This window comes from Oratosquilla oratoria, chromosome 41 (genome assembly GCF_046742065.1).
Source record: "Oratosquilla oratoria isolate Oo_2021 chromosome 41, ASM4674206v1, whole genome shotgun sequence".
Classification (NCBI taxonomy): domain Eukaryota; kingdom Metazoa; phylum Arthropoda; class Malacostraca; order Stomatopoda; family Squillidae; genus Oratosquilla; species Oratosquilla oratoria.
Window position 1 is genome coordinate 9,054,084 of NC_134817.1, and position 15,734 is coordinate 9,069,817.

Genomic DNA, 15,734 nt, shown 5'->3' on the forward strand with positions numbered 1-15,734 from the left:
GTAAGCAGCACGGGGGGGGTGTCGTTGATATTCTCGACCGTGGGCCCTGCTGCAAGACTCGGCACTCCTGGGTATGGCGGCTGTTGGGCCCGTGGAGCTCACAGCCTTGCGGATTTCGGCCAGCATTCGCTGGTCGACTTGGAGCAGCAGGGACCGCGGTCGTGGGTGACGACTCTGTACGGGATGCTGGCGTCTATACAGTAACCCGTGGAAAAGGGTTAGAGGATGACAAAGAGGATTCGTGAGATACCCGGTTTCAGCACAGCTGTTGTAGAGTAGGGCGTGCGGTCAGGTATTGGTTCCCAATCGTTATCATAGTCTCGAGTGACGTGCAATCCCGATCCTTAAGGTGAACTACCATGTCAGAAGGCAGCAGGCTGTGGACGATATCTGCGACGAAGAAATCATGGAGGGCGTCGAAGGTCTCCGGCACGTGGCAGGCTTCGATCCACGCGTTCAAGTAATGATGGGACCTGAGCGTCAACCGTCTCATATCATCATGGTTTTCCGGTGCGGCGTTGAAGAAATTGCTTCGGAGTTTTGCTGGTGTAAGCTGGTACACGTCCTTCAGCAGCTTCCCGACCTCGTAGTAATTCTGTTGGAGCTTAGGGGGCAAGGATCGAACCAAGTCCCAGGCCTCTGTTGGGATAAGAGAGAAGGCAAGTTAGTGTGTCCGTTGGGCCGTAGCCCGCACTTTGGACGTATGGGTCGAATCTTCCCAAGAACTGTATAGCGGCTCGTTTTCTGGGGTGAAGGCGCGTGGTGGAGGCAAGACCCTTAGTGCTGGAGCTGAAGCAGGGATGTGTTACCTCGACTCGAGGTCTCGACGGCACTGAAGTTCTATTCGTACGTAGTGATAGTAGTCTTCACTGTTTTCCTCGACTCACTGCAGCTGGGCTTCCATGCGAATACTTCGGATTGTGACGATGGCTTCGTTTCTGTTAAAAGAACCGTCTACCTGGGCCATGGTTGGCGTAGAGAGTTGACAGACGAGGTTGCTATTCGTTTAGCTTTAACGGAGTCGAAGTGCGGGACCTTTGATCTCTGTTGAGCGTGTGGGAGGGTCAAAGTGGGGACCCGCACATCCGTAGTTCGCCAAATGATCTAGCGGTGTGGCGGTAGGCCACGAATATATTTGTGGCGACGGCAGTTGAGCTGGTGGGCAGTGGTGGCAGACGATCTTGCAGACAAGTGGAGGCAGACGATCTTGCAGACAAGGGGCGGCAGTCGATCTGGCAGACAAGTGGCGGCAGTCGATCTGGCAGACACCTGTGGTGGGCAATCGAACTGGTAGTTGACAATCTGGCAGGCAACGACGGCAGTCAAACTGGTGGGTGAGATGGCAGAGGGTAGACCTGGTAGGTGAACTGGCAGTCACGGTGGCTGGTGATGTGGCAGACAAATCGCAACAGTTCATCTGGCAGGCAAGTGGCGGTAGTCGATCTGGGAGACAAGTGACGGCAGTTACCTGTGGTAGGCGAGTGTGGGAAGTTGAATTGGCAGAGGGCAGACGACTAAGCAGGCAGCGACAGTAGCCGAGTTGGCAGACCTGGTGGGCAAACTGGCAGACGATTTGGCATACAAATGGCGGCTGGTAGCAGTTGAGCGGCAGTGGTGGCAGACGACCTGGCCGATCAAGTGGCGGCTGTCGATTGGCTGACGGGATTGGGGGCCCCAAACGTTGGGCAGCCAAATGTTAGGATGGGTGAAGGCACTCTGGAGAATTGGGTTTACTTAGCAATGAATATTGGACCTCAAAGGGGGGTGGGGACGAGTCGGCAAGGTGAAGACTGTGATTCGAGTAGGGTCCCCGGGCGATCAGCTTGCGGGGATGAGGTGAGAAAACTAGGAGCAGCGAGCCAGGCTCACGTATGTTCTGAAGCGATCTGAATCTTCGGCGTTGGTTAATCCTTTATATACACGGGCAGGTCATGACCCGTGTTCTAATTCGCGTGAGGTCACGTGTGCTGCGTGGGAAGTCGGAGGCAAAATGTTTGATGCCGGTGACTCACGAAGACACAGGGTATGCGTTCTTCAATAGGCCCAGTGTTCCCGTGTCACATGGCTGGCCGAGGTGCAGGTCAGCTATTGCTGGCGTCGTACGTATATCCTCAAAGAGGCTTTATGGTGCCTCACGTGGTAGACCCCAGCACTGGTTAGTCACCTTTGGGGGTCCTCACAGGGTTGGTCTTAGGCTGGTGAGCTGCACGTGCGTTTCTTCATAACAGCTTTGTGGTCATACAACTGAGGGTGCGCAAGTCGGTCGTGTCCCATGGGACCGCTTGGGGGTCAGTAAAGTCGTGGGACGCCGAGAAGAGGTGAGGACGGGGGTGAAGAGGGAAGTGAGACTACTAACATTCTGTTACTGGTGGAGTTCCCCAGGGCTCGATTTTGGGTTCCTTATTGTTCATTATGTATATAAACGACTTGGGCAATGTGATTAATAGCGATGTTGGTAAGTTTGCGGATGACCTAAATTGTTTGCATGGTCGGTGAAATGGAAAATGTACTTCAATATCTCAAAGTGCAGAGTTGTAACCCTGAGTTTACACAACCCAGCAAGCATAATGTGAAAAGGGCGAGTGTTTGGGTCCTGACCTTAAATTTAGGAAACACTGCATCAGTGACAGGAATAGAGCTGACAGGGCATTATAATTTATTGCTGAAGCGGTTTCAAACAAGAGTACAGATGTAATTATCTATCGGGCGATAGTTTGACGCATCCTTGACTATGCGGTACAGTTTTGGTCTCAGTTCTATAGAATGGATATTTACTATACTCCGTACAGAGGAGAATGTCCAAAATTACACAAAGGCTTGGAAATTTACGTTACGAAGATAGCCTACACCTTATATCTGGAAAAACGTAGAGCGCGAGATGAGCCTAACAGAGGTACTCAAGTGAGTCAAGGGCTTTAACAAGGGTGAAGGCAAAGTGATCACAGACAGCAGGGTAGGACCAGGAGAAATGGGTTTAAATTGAACAAAGTTTGATTTAATAAGGAAATAGGAAAAAACTGGTTTAACACCAGAGTGATTAACGAATGGACTTGCAACCATGTAGTGAGCACTGAAACTAATGGTTGTAAGAGAAGATTAGATAACTTTATGGATGGAGATGATAGGTGGTAATGAACATCGAACTGCCTAGTACAGGCCTTATGGTCTCCATTTTTATCAACACCACCCAAAATATTAATTTCGGTTAACTTTATATAATTATTTCTTGTTTTTCTTTTGTTCTTTTCCTCTTATTACTGATTTTTGCACCTGCCGTCCAATGCCGAAAATCTAAACCGACTACTCAGTGACTGACTGGGGGCGGCAGCAAGGTAATTGCCCAGTGATCAGTCAACAGATATCAAACACGGAAAGAGGTTAAGTCCAGTAGGAGAGGAGATAATGGTAAAATATGCTGACGTTGTAAACGGGAGGATATGGAATTGGGATAAGTAAAAAGAAGGGATGGCACATAAAGTGTTCACTGACCGGACGTCGAGTGAGGGAAAGGAGCAGACACTTAGAGAAACAAGATGGATATGTTTGTAAGAGGGGTGTGGCAGTAGAGGGGGGGGGCTTTGCTCAACAGTGGACTTGTAGGGGCTGATTACAAATGTAGCTGTAAAATTAAACGAAGATCTGACCTTTTTTCTGATGTAGGAACACATCGAGTGTGGTTCTTTGGCAGAATAATCAGGGTACCGTACCACCCAGCCAAGCGTCGTGTCGGCGACAGTGAGGTAGTGCGCGTGCGTCTCTGTGGCGCCGAGACACACAAAGGAAGCCCGGCTCTTTGCTGCGAGAGGCCGGTGATCGCAGACCACTTGAGTTGCCGACGAGGCAGTTTTGTTTACAGGGATTTAGAGCTTGAAAATCAAACACCACTTTAATTGTGAATATGCCTCCATATCTCGCAAGAAAAGCTGTTGTCAATAAGGCAGTATGATTACGTAAGCATAACTTGTTTCAGACAAAAAAAAAAAAAAAAAAATTAAGTAAGGTATGATATAGTACGAGACGGAACCTTATGAACATAGTTTATATACTTCATACTACGATAAGGTATACACATACAAACACATAAATTGATTGTTAGTGTGGTATTTTCTTTCACTGCTAGCTCAGTGATCCTGAGATCGGTCCATTAAAGAATCACAATACAAAACGATCCTTTCGCTTTGGTATGGAGTTTGTGTGTGTGTGTGTGTGTGTGTGTGTGTGTGTGTGTGTGTGTGTGTACATAATTGTATTTACCTAATTGTAGTATACAGGAAAGGAGCACCGATCGTTGTGTCTTGTCTCCTATACTCTAATTTTCTAAGTCTCAAATTCATGTACCGTTCCAACTCAATATATATATATTTGTTTTCCAATTATCATATTTAGATACGAACTCGTGTAGAATGTGTGTGTGTGTTTATGTGTGTGTGTTTGTGTGCGTGTGTTTGTGTGTATGTGCGTGGGTGTGCTTGTAGGTGTGTGTGTGTGTGTGTGCGTTTGTGTGTGTGTGTGTGTGTGTGTGTGTGTGTGTGTGTGTGTGTGTGTGTGTGTGTGTGTGTGTGTGTGTGTACCCGAAAAGACATACCCATAGATTGAGCCATATCAGCTGTGGAAATTTCATGAGGTGTGTGGGTAATGTAAGTCGGTCACGAATCCAGTACGTGATCAAAGACTATGAATTACAAACGCGTGCGTAAATGCACACGAACACAATCGCACACACACTCACATAAACAGAGATACATCAACTGGAGCTCAGATGATCCTAGCCTAAAAATCTCCATATGGGAATTTACAGGTTATGACGGCTGCAGAGATTGTGTGTGTGTGTGTGTGTGTGTGTGTGTGTGTGTGTGTGTGTGTGTATGTGTGATTCACCATCGTCTTGGATCACGTGTTGGACTCGTGTGTGTGTGTGTGTGTGTGTGTGTGTGTGTGTGTGTGTGTGTGTGATTCACCATGGTCTTGGATCACGTGTTGGACTCGTGTGTGTGTGTGATTCACCTTGGTCTTTGGATCACGTGTTGGACTCGTGATCGACAGCTATTTCCCTCCCGGACGAGAGCTCAGAGCTCGTATGAACGATCTATGGGTAATGATGTGACCTTACACGCACCCCAAACTCCCCGCTCACGAGTTGGAGTAACGACTCGAAGCGCAGCGATACTGAAATTATTTCAGCCCTGGACAGGATTCGAACCCGGACCGACGTAGTGACAGTCGGGGACTCTACCAACCGACCCACCAAGTCGTGTCTGTGATTCACCATCTTGGATCACGTGTTGTATTCGTGTGTGTGTGTGTGTGTGTGTGTGTGTGTGTGTGTGTGTGTGTGTGTGTGTGTCCTGTATATTACAATTAGGAAAATACACATGCGTGCACGTATTAAATATAACTAATATGTATGTGTATTTTACATCGGCATATACATGTATGTATACGATATTTTTCATACACATTTATACATATTAACATTTACACATTATACACACTATACATTTACTGTATACATTATACTTACAACTTTTATACATGATACACATTCCATAACGTACATTCTTTCGGTAAGTACAATTTTAAAGAAGACAGGAGAAATTACGTTTTCGTGATAGATACACGACTTTCGCCCGTAAGGAGGGACACAGAAGGTTCATCCGGTTAAAGTTGGCAGCACGCCAGACAACAGCGCCAGGGTTGTGCCGAACCGACCAATCAGAGATGAGCTTTCTGGACTCGCTAGACACCCTCCTCCTCCTCCACAAACTTCCCTCCGTGATGTACATAGAGCCTCCAACCATATCGACGCCCAACCACTTGCACTTGCATGCATGAAGATCTTTTCGTATTCCTTTGGTAGCTACATGCAACAATTATTCATTATGCTTAATTCTGTCGACGCTTCAAAAGCCACATATTATACCAAAGTTGTAGGTTTGATTGAGGTTTCGTATTTACATAAATTTAGACTTACACGTATATCAACATAACCTGTATTACCCAGTGCAATACGGATGCATTTCTTACGTTGTTGTGGCAGTCTCGCCATGGTACACGACACTGACGGAGCGACGACAACCCTGATGCACCCGGTGGAGTCCAACTTTCTCCTCGCGTGATTCCCTCTTCCACCTTCGCAACGCCTACTCCACGACGGGTTTGGCAAAGAAACCGGTGGTAGTGTAAGTCTTGCTAAAGCTGCGGGGGGGGGGAGAAAGCTACGGGGGGGGGAGAAAACTGCGGGGGGGGGGGAGAAAGCTGCGGGGGGGAGAATGATAGGACGGGCTTTCTGACAAGACTGTGGCCTAACTGGGAGTGAGGTGAGTGCTTTATTCATGAAACCCTGATCTTTCTCAATACTCACAACTACAGAAGACGTCAGGGTATTACTTCTGCAGACACATGGAAAGAATGAGTGAAGAAAGACTAGTAAAAGAGGTGTGGAAGGCAGAAGTGGAAGGAGTGAACATGAGGGGGCGTAAAGAGGCATTGGGAAAGAGGGGAATGTCTGTTGCGGAAGGGCGAGAGAGGACAGAAGATGGGGTGAATGGAGAAAGGTTGTATAGATGATGCTGTGATGCATGAGGGGGAGTGGGTGGGGGACGGGGGTGAGATAGTATATGTGAGCAAAATTTGACGCAGCCCCGTCTGGGGTATTGGCTGCATGTTATTTTGTGCGGTATAAACTAGTCCAGTGTTTCCCAACCTTTTTTCAGGCGACACTAATATGATCCTGATATGATCGGGACCCAGTAATCTATTTGTATACGTGTTAATATATATGACTAGTTGTTGACTGTAAAAAAGTAGGGAACAAATATAATAAATATGCGTGTAGGAAATGTAATGTAAGGTTATAAAAGAGAAAGTTAACATCATCATGGTTATTGTATTGAATTCATATAATTAAAAAGAAAAAAAAAGCATATAAGATGTCGGCGCCACATGAAAAAACGCTTGGCGACCCCAGATATACAGTATAGTCAATCAGAAAGGCCACAAAAATATAAAGGTTCGCAAAACTAAGACTTCGGAGGTTGCTTTGTACTTGTATCTGGTCTATCATAGTTACAAAATTATACATACATATACGCACGCGCGCGCACACACACACACACACACGAGCATGCAATCGATACTTTACGGACTATATAGGGCGCCCCTACGGACAAGAGACTCGTATCAATTTGCCTATGTTAGAGGAAATCTCTAATCATAGAGAAATTGTGCTACTTTATTGTACTGCGACTGTCCCTCCGTTATCCTGTCACCCCCTCTTAATAGTGCCTTGTACCACTTCTTTGAGTATATACTGTATTTCCATTTTCGCCTTCCCCCTGTGGTAGGGAAAGAATACTGCCAGTCTCCACACTCAAGTTGTAAAGGCAGCTAAACGAGACTGAGTGTGGGACTAGGCTTCCTCCTCTTTGTAGCCCTATGGGTATATTCCTGTGAGATGTCAAGGCAGAAGAGGTTGTGGGAGGAGTTTTCCAACCAGAACCCTAAGGTTTGGGTCTTTTAATGTGCGTGGGTGTGGTAGATGCGAATAAAAGGTAAGAGATAGGCAGAATGTGAGAAGGAAGATTGTTGTGGTGGCATTAAGTAAAACCAAGTTGAAAGGATGGGGTGACTTTGAGTTTGGGAGTGTAGTGGGGAGGGTGTCGGAAGTGAGGAAAGGACGAGGAAGTGTGGCTATACTAGTAAGTGAGGACGTAGGTAAGCAAGTGGAGAGGATGGTTTCTTCAAGGTTAATGTGGATGAAGGTGAAACTGGGAAGGGAGATGTGGGTCTTTGTAAGCGCATATGGGCCTGTTGGTGAGAAAAGTGTGGAGGAAAGGGATACTTTTCGGATAGAGAGTTCTGAGAGGAATGTCAATGTGTATTGGGATCTCTCAAAATAAGAGTAGGGGATGAACTAATAGATCGAGTTGTTGAAAAGAGTGGAGTGCTAGGTAAAATATTATAGAGAAGAGTTAATGGTGATGTGTTTAGAGAGTTGATGATAGCTACCACAGTGTTTAGGAAGAAAGTCAAGCATACGTACACATGGGAGACGGTGGTGGATAGAAGGATGGTTAATAAGGCATTGATGGACTATGTAGTGGTATCTAAGAAAAGAGTAGGAAGATTTCTGGATATTCATGACAGGGTAGACAGGAAGGCACTGTGGGAGGTATTGCAGATATATGGGATTGGGGGAAGAATGTTAAGAGCAGTCAAGTTTTTACGAGAGTAGTAGAACTTGTGTTAGAATGGAAAATGGAGAGTGAGTGATCTGAGGTAAAGGTGGGACTGCGTCATGTCGCCATGGCTGTTCAATGTGTACATGGACGGGGTGGTACGAGAGGTAAAGGCGAGAGTAATGGGCAGAGGACTGGAGATTGTCAAAGAAAATGGAGAAAAGAGGCGAACCAGTTATTTTTTGCTGATAGGCAAATGTTAGGCTCTAGTCTGGCCCCACGTTGTGCAGCCAAAGTTTAGGCTGGCTGTCTTGCCCCACGTTGGGCGCCAACTGTTAGGCTGTTTTGAAGGCTAACTGTGATGGAACTCGTTTATTCAGTGATTAATGTAAGGTGCCATTAATGATAGCTCGATTTAAGTTTAAGTCCAACAAAGGGGGGGGGGATGGCATGGAAGGTGACGATTGTGTGTTTCAAGTCGTGTCCCAACTTGGTCTGCTTGCGAGGGAGGTGAGTAAGCAACAGAGCAGCGAGCCAGGCTCACAGTATTTCTCTCAGAGGCTATCTAATTCTTCGGTGTTCGTCAGGTCTTTATATACACGAGCAGGTCATGACCCGTGCTCCTAATAAGCATGAGGTCAAAGTATGATGCGTGGAAAGTAGTACGCAAAACGTTCTTACGCTGATGAATTCGAGAAAGCTGAGGATTGTTGGTTCCTGGTTTCAGAGGCGAGAGGCACACCAATGGACATATGGTAATGCCAGAGGAGTGGCTAAGGAGAGTGATCACACACTTGTTAGCACCCGTTAGAAGATCCTACAAAACTGCAAGGTTTATCAAAGTGTTGAATTCTTTAGGACCGATCATAGATTTGTAGTAGCAACACAGATTGCGTATCAAAACCAAGAGAGTCCCGAGACGTAACCCACCTAGGTTTCATCTGAAGAAACTTTGGGATGATGAGGATGCTCATAAGTATGCGGTAGCAATCTCTCAAGTGCTCGGCTCTTTTGAGGACGTTGAAGAAACGTGGGTCATTCTTAAACATTAAACTATGAAAACTACCGAGTGTAATGGAGAGCGCCCAAGGTCGAGTGGTGTGGCATCGCAGGAGACACTGGAGAGTATAGAGTTCGGCCGCGCTGCCAGAATGGCTGGGGACCTGGATCGATACAGGACTCAAAAACGGTGGACTAGAACACACATGAGAATGGATAAGAAGTACGTCAGGTGAATCGCTGAGGATGTCGAGGGCCATTTTATTGTAAATTATCTCAGGCACGCTTACCGAACCCTGAAACACTGCTCCAAATAGGTCACCCAGAGTCGGTGAAATGGCAAATGACCTTCCATATCTCAGTGCAGTGAGTTAAACATAGGTTTACACAAACCAGAAAACATGTATAGCTTTGAAAACATTTTAGAGGAAACAGAACGTAAGAAAGACTTGGTAGTGCTAGTGAGCCTTGATCATAAATTTAGGAAACTGCATTAACGAACATACCTAACAGGGTATTAGGATTTATTGCTGGGACGGTTACAAAAGTGCAGATGTTATCAAACTATCTGGCATTAGTTAGACCCAACCTTGACTATGTGGTACAATTAGGGTCTCCAGCCTATAGAATATAGGATATTAATTCACTATAATCAGTACAGAGGAAAACGGACCCAGAAATTTACGTTACAAAGACAGGCTTAGGCACCTTAATACTCTGTGGTGATATCGAGTGATTGGTGACCTAATAGACGCATTTAAAAAAGTCAAGGGCTTCAACAATGGTGATGCAGACACGATCATAGAGAGCAATGCAGGACTCGCAATAATGGATTTAAATTGGACGCACCTAGATTTAAGAAGGCAATATACAAGAACTGTCTTACCAATAGAAGGGTTAACGAATGTAATTGACTTCGTAACCATGTAGTGACCGCTGAAATTATTGGTCGTTTCAAGAGGTTAGATAACTTTGTGCTACATCAGTGCAGAGTTGGTGAAACATGAAAGCGAGACCATGAATCGCAGGTTGCATATGGTACTGTCTGCTGTCTAGCACCACTATTCCCTCTGATTGTGAATAGCGTGACACGTGCGCTAGAGTCTGAGGTATCAATTAATGTTCATAACTACGTAGAACCATCATTAAAATATTTTTTCCTTTATGTAAACTTCGACAAATGTCATCCCTTCCCGACAGAGTGTACTCTTCCTAGCTAGGCCTCTTCAGTACCTACGTAGACATCAGAGGTTGTTACGCTACGTTCCCGCAATATTTCTCTTATATTCATCTTGCAAGATGACCTGCAAACGTAAGCTTGCAATAGAAGATATCCAACATCAAGAGGGATAAAGGGAGGAAGAAAAGGTATCAAGACTCTTCAAACCCAAGAGAAACTAGCAGAGATGAAGGGGAGAGTGTGTTATCGCTGCCCGGCTTATCAACTATGAGTGATTACTACTTTCTTTAGAAAGGGGAACTAAATGCTTCATCATTCTCCACTAAGTCAACAATATATACACAATCATATGTGAAAAATTCTTGCCAATCAGATGAATACACATGGCAGGGCAAAGAAAAAAAATTGAAAAAAAAAAACGATATCTCGAAATGTTGTTTTTTGGACTTCAAATGATCATCTTATGTTCAGTATCATTTTATACTTTAACATAAAATATTTTTTTAGGAATTAAAAAAAAAATCAGGAGCCCTCAAATAAAAATCCTTCGAAGACCAAAAAAAAAAAAAAAAAAAAAAAAAAAAAAAAAAAAAAAAAATCCTACAAAATGTTGATATATGAACAAAGTTTCTATGATAAAATTATCAATGCAGTTAAGTGAAAACTTAATTTTGTGAGGTTAAAAGAATTTTTTTGTAGCCGCTACCATTCACCCTAATTTGATTAAATTTGCAAAATAGCATCCCTTTAAACTAACAACATATTAAAATTTCAAAACAATTGGATGAACCAATAGAGAGATATGAGCCCAAGGAGTTTTCGGGGATGGCCTCCCTTGAGGGAATCTTTCGTGGGCCCAGCCGCGTGATTCGATCAAAGCTTCCTCGAGATCCATGGGTGAGACAAAGTCTCGTTGAGGAACTCACGTGCAGTACCAGCCCAAGTTGCAGCGATGACTCAACCAGAGCCTCGCCTGACCATGTGATGACGAACACTTAATTCTTTGACAAATTACCGTGGGGCACCAGCCCCTACCCTGCCTTCGTGAGTCAGTAGCGTTTTCAGTCGGACTTCCCACGCACCACACTTTGACCTCACGCCAATTTAGAGCACGGGTCATCACCTGCCCGTGTATGTAAAGACCGGACGAACGCAGAAGATCCAGATCGCCTCGGAGCATCATACTGTGAACCTGGCTCGCTGTCCCGTTGCTTTCTCACCGCCCCCCGCAAGCAGACCAAGTTGAAACACGGTTTAATACACACAGTCGTCACCTCCATTGTAGTCTCTTTCCCTACCCCTTTTTTCGCACTAAAAGCGAGCCCTAACATTTGGCCCCCAACGTGGCGCAAGACAACCAGCCTAACATGTGGCGCTCAAAGTGGGGCAAGACTATCAGCCTAACACTTGGTTGCCCAACGTTTGGGACTCCCGATCCCCAGCTCTGCCACCGCCATCTGCCGCTCGACTACCACAAGATTAATTGCCGACACTCAACTGCTGCCAGCTCGACTGCCGCAATTTGATCTACCAGATCATCTGCCAAATCGCCTGCCGCCTCTGGCTGCCACGTCTGCGACTGCCAGTTCGACTGGTTACGCTCTCGCCTCTCACAGTTATCTGCTGCCGCTCGACTGCCGCCAATTGCCTGCAACTCGCCTATCACAGGTATCTGACGCCGCTCCATTGCCGCCATTTGTCTGCCAGATTGATGATGCCACTTGTCTGCCACCTCGACTGCCGCTGCTGCCTGCCAGCTCGACTGCCTACACTCTCGACTACCATAGGTATATTCATGGCCTACCGCAGCTAGATCATTTAGCAAAATAAAACTGAGCGTCCCCATCTTCACCCACCCACACGCTCAACGGAATTTACAAGGTCCCGCACCTCGACTCCGGTAAGGCTATTCAATAGTAACCTCGTCTGTAAGTCCACGACGCCCTGGGTGGACTAACACTCCACCCGCTAACCACGACCACTCTCAAATGTCTGTCTTGTCAGGAAGATGTTGCAACCACGCTATCAGTGTCACTGTGTGACGTGATCCTTGGACGCGTTCCACGTACGAGATCCCCTGAACAGCTTCCCGAGATGTACCAACCTCTTCGACATTATCCAAGACGTATAAGACAACTCCGGCTCCATGGGAGTAGCCGAGCACCCCGAGCATTGCTACTCTTTGGCAAATGGATCGCCGCCTGCTGCTACTTCTGCAGTCTAATGAACAGCTATACTCCCGCCTTCAACTTTCGGCCTCGTCGTGAAGACAACTACCTTGATAATTTCTTGTCGAGGCTTCACACGACTTAATTCTAGCCTCGACTTCCGTGGGGGTGTGTTAGGAAGATTGTCCTCACTCTTCCTCCCTCTCCTCTGGTCCGTACCACGACTTTTGGCACAGGAGACTCGAAAAAATCTTCTATGGGTCCAACCGCATCAATCACGTGCCGCTTGGCCGCGTGACTTGATCAAATCTTCCTTGAAGCCTACGGATAGGACAAAGCCTCTTTGAGGAACTCACGTGTAGTACCAGCATCAGTCCCAGCGATGACTCAACCAGAACTTCGCCTGACCATGAGAGGATGAACTCTTGAACTCTTTGAAGAACTCACGTGCGGCACCAGCCCCCATACCCTCTGTCTTCGCGAGTCAGCAGCGTAAGAACGCTTTGTGTCTGACTTCCCACGAACCACATTTGACCTCACGCCAAGTAGGAACACGAGTCATTACCTCCCCGTGTAAAGACCAGACGAACGCCGAAGATTCAAATCGTCTCGGAGCATCATACTGTGAGCCTGGAGCGATCACTGCCCCATTGCTCCCTCACCTCCCTCCTCCCCCGCAACCGGACCAAGTTGGGACGAGACTTAAAACAAACAGTCGTCACCTCCCTTGCCGTCTCTTCCCCTCCCTCCCCTTTCTCGCACTAAAAGCGAGCCCTAACTTTTGGTGCCCAATGAGGGGAAAAGCATAACATATTTACAGATGCATTGTGTAACGTGCAGGGTTAACTTTAATAAAAATCTGCTGCATAAGATTAAATCGCTACAGAACTCCCTAGTGACGAGGAAGGAGGAACAATATCTTTATGCGACTGTATGGTAGTAGACGCGGCCATATGTAGTGTCGAAATGCTAGTGCAAGATGGTATATTCCCAGAGGAAAGATTTGCAGGCTTGGCGTGGTCTACGGACATCACGTCGGAGATGTTCGGCAGTGGGTGGTAACGTTCTTGCGTGTCCACTTAATGATTTGGTATGGGTCATCGTGAGGCTATTGGAGAGGTTTCTTCACTCCATTCACTCGCACGAAGATATGTCTACAACTGTCGAGATATTGACTCACTAAAGTTTTTGAGCAACATCACATCTATATCACTGGACTTAATAACCATACTTTCGTAACCTTCACCGACTCGCATATATGGAGATTCAGTCTTGGATCAGCTTCTTCGCGATTTCCTTAAAGTCGAACAGTTTGTCAATCTGGCTTCAGTATCATTAGACAATCCACATCCACTCACAACCTCAAAGGTAGCTGGAAGATCCGCACCCTTCTGAAAGACTGTCTCAAACAGGAACCTTGCAAGGTATACCTTATTCACCTCTAAGGCAATGAGACTATTCCAGGCTTGAGGTAGTGGAACATCTGGACCATCAATGATCTTGCGAATTGGTTTCCCCTTATCCACTCGCTTTGCTCGAGCAGCTGTCTTCATTGATCCCACTCCAATATAGCGCCCAAACACTATATCATCTCTCGTTGTTTGTTCGCCATATTGGTGCCACAATACGTATAAAGACCTCAGCATTGTCACCAAATGTTTGGCACCAATGAGGCTTTCCAAGGGTCCGGTTATGTGAATATCCATCAATCAGTGCACAGGTCTTCATGTCAGCCAATGGAACATCTATGGGTACACTTATTCCAGACATTAGGATACTAACAAGGTCAGCCTTTGACAATGAGTTTATCTGAACTCCAGGTTTGGCCAAGGGCATGTTCGAGAATATATTCAATTTTTCACTGTTCGACGTGCAGTAATCGCTGCAACATTGATAGACTTCTGCAGACACTGCCGAGTGGAAATTGCTACTTTGTACATATTTATAAAAGTTTTCGAGTGCTGCCTTCTGACAGCAGCATGGAACTGTATACTTCCATCAATTAGCGTTGTTCAACATTAGCTAAAGCTGCTTGCTTCGATCCTCAGCTGCGAGATCTGTGATGACATCAAATGGTGCAATATTTTTCATTGCTAGTGATACAAACTCTACACTCGTTTTTTTCATCTTCATTCGGTGTGCTATGTAGTCTGAAAACATTGTGTGTAATAAAGGATTATCTGAATGGGTCAAAGGGGTCTCTTCCTCATTATCTTCTGAACTAAAAATGTGTCTGGTGTCTTCCGAGATACGTGATTGTTGATCATGTAATATAGAACTTGTTTCTAGCTTGGTCTTCACTTGAAATACCTATGATGCTTCTGCATTTTGCAAGTTCTGTTCAGCATACACATCTGGTGCTGTTGTCCCAAGTCTTCTCATGCCTACATGGTAGACGGGTTCCTATTTGCGTAATTAGTGAGATCATAATCATCCATGGCAGCACTGCAAGTGCATATTCCAATCACCATCCACCATGGCCCTGATGAAACTCACCAAAAATTGTAGTGTTGTCTGAGTGTGTTTTGCATTATAAAGATTCACATTTTCGGTTTGTGGCCTTAGTACTTTCAAAATATTATATATTTGTAACTTATTGGATTCTTTGGTCAGTGGGCCCTACACACACAAAAAAAAAAAAAAAAAAAAAGACCTAGATATTCAATATCTTTAAATTAAGGGGCCACATGAAGAATTGTCGCCCCAGAACGCCCACATGAAGAATTGTCACCCCAGAACGCCCACATGAAGAATTGTCACCCCAGAACGCCCACATGAAGAATTGTCACCCCAGAACGCCCACATGAAGAATTGTCACCCCAGAACGCCCACATGAAGAATTATCACCCCATGAGATCCCGCCTGAAGAATTGTCACCCCAGTACTCCGAATATCAACAGTAGAATAAAAATTATACGACCGAAGACTCGTAAACCCAGGATTACCCACACGAAGAATTGTCACCCTAGGATAGCCCACATGAAGAATTGTCACCCTGTCGAAGTCCGGGGTGAGAATTCATGTGATCCTAAATTTAGAATTAGAGATGTCATCCACCCACAATTTTTTTTTTTTTTCTCCACAAACTGCTACTCCGATGAAAAAAGAGGACTTTTCCAGATTCGGCTGATCCACTAATAGACGAGTCGTAAGGGTTGGCAGCATATGGCAGGCAGGACACAGACTCCAGCTTCGGTGTCGATAAGAGAG

General features: G+C 45.8%; 1 protein-coding gene across 4 annotated transcripts in view; it reads right to left on the reverse strand.

The window, feature by feature from the left end:
- LOC143020952 (uncharacterized) overlaps positions 1-15,734 on the reverse strand; it is a 182,758-nt gene that overhangs the window by 103,764 nt on the left and 63,260 nt on the right. Inside the window, exon 1 of one of the 4 annotated variants that reach the window (XM_076177973.1) lies at positions 3,645-3,786. The exons of the other annotated variants lie outside the window; for them this stretch is intronic. The gene's annotated coding sequence lies outside the window, so the exon portion shown is untranslated. Of the gene's footprint in view, positions 1-3,644; positions 3,787-15,734 lie in introns of those variants that run through there. 4 annotated transcript variants of the gene reach the window in all.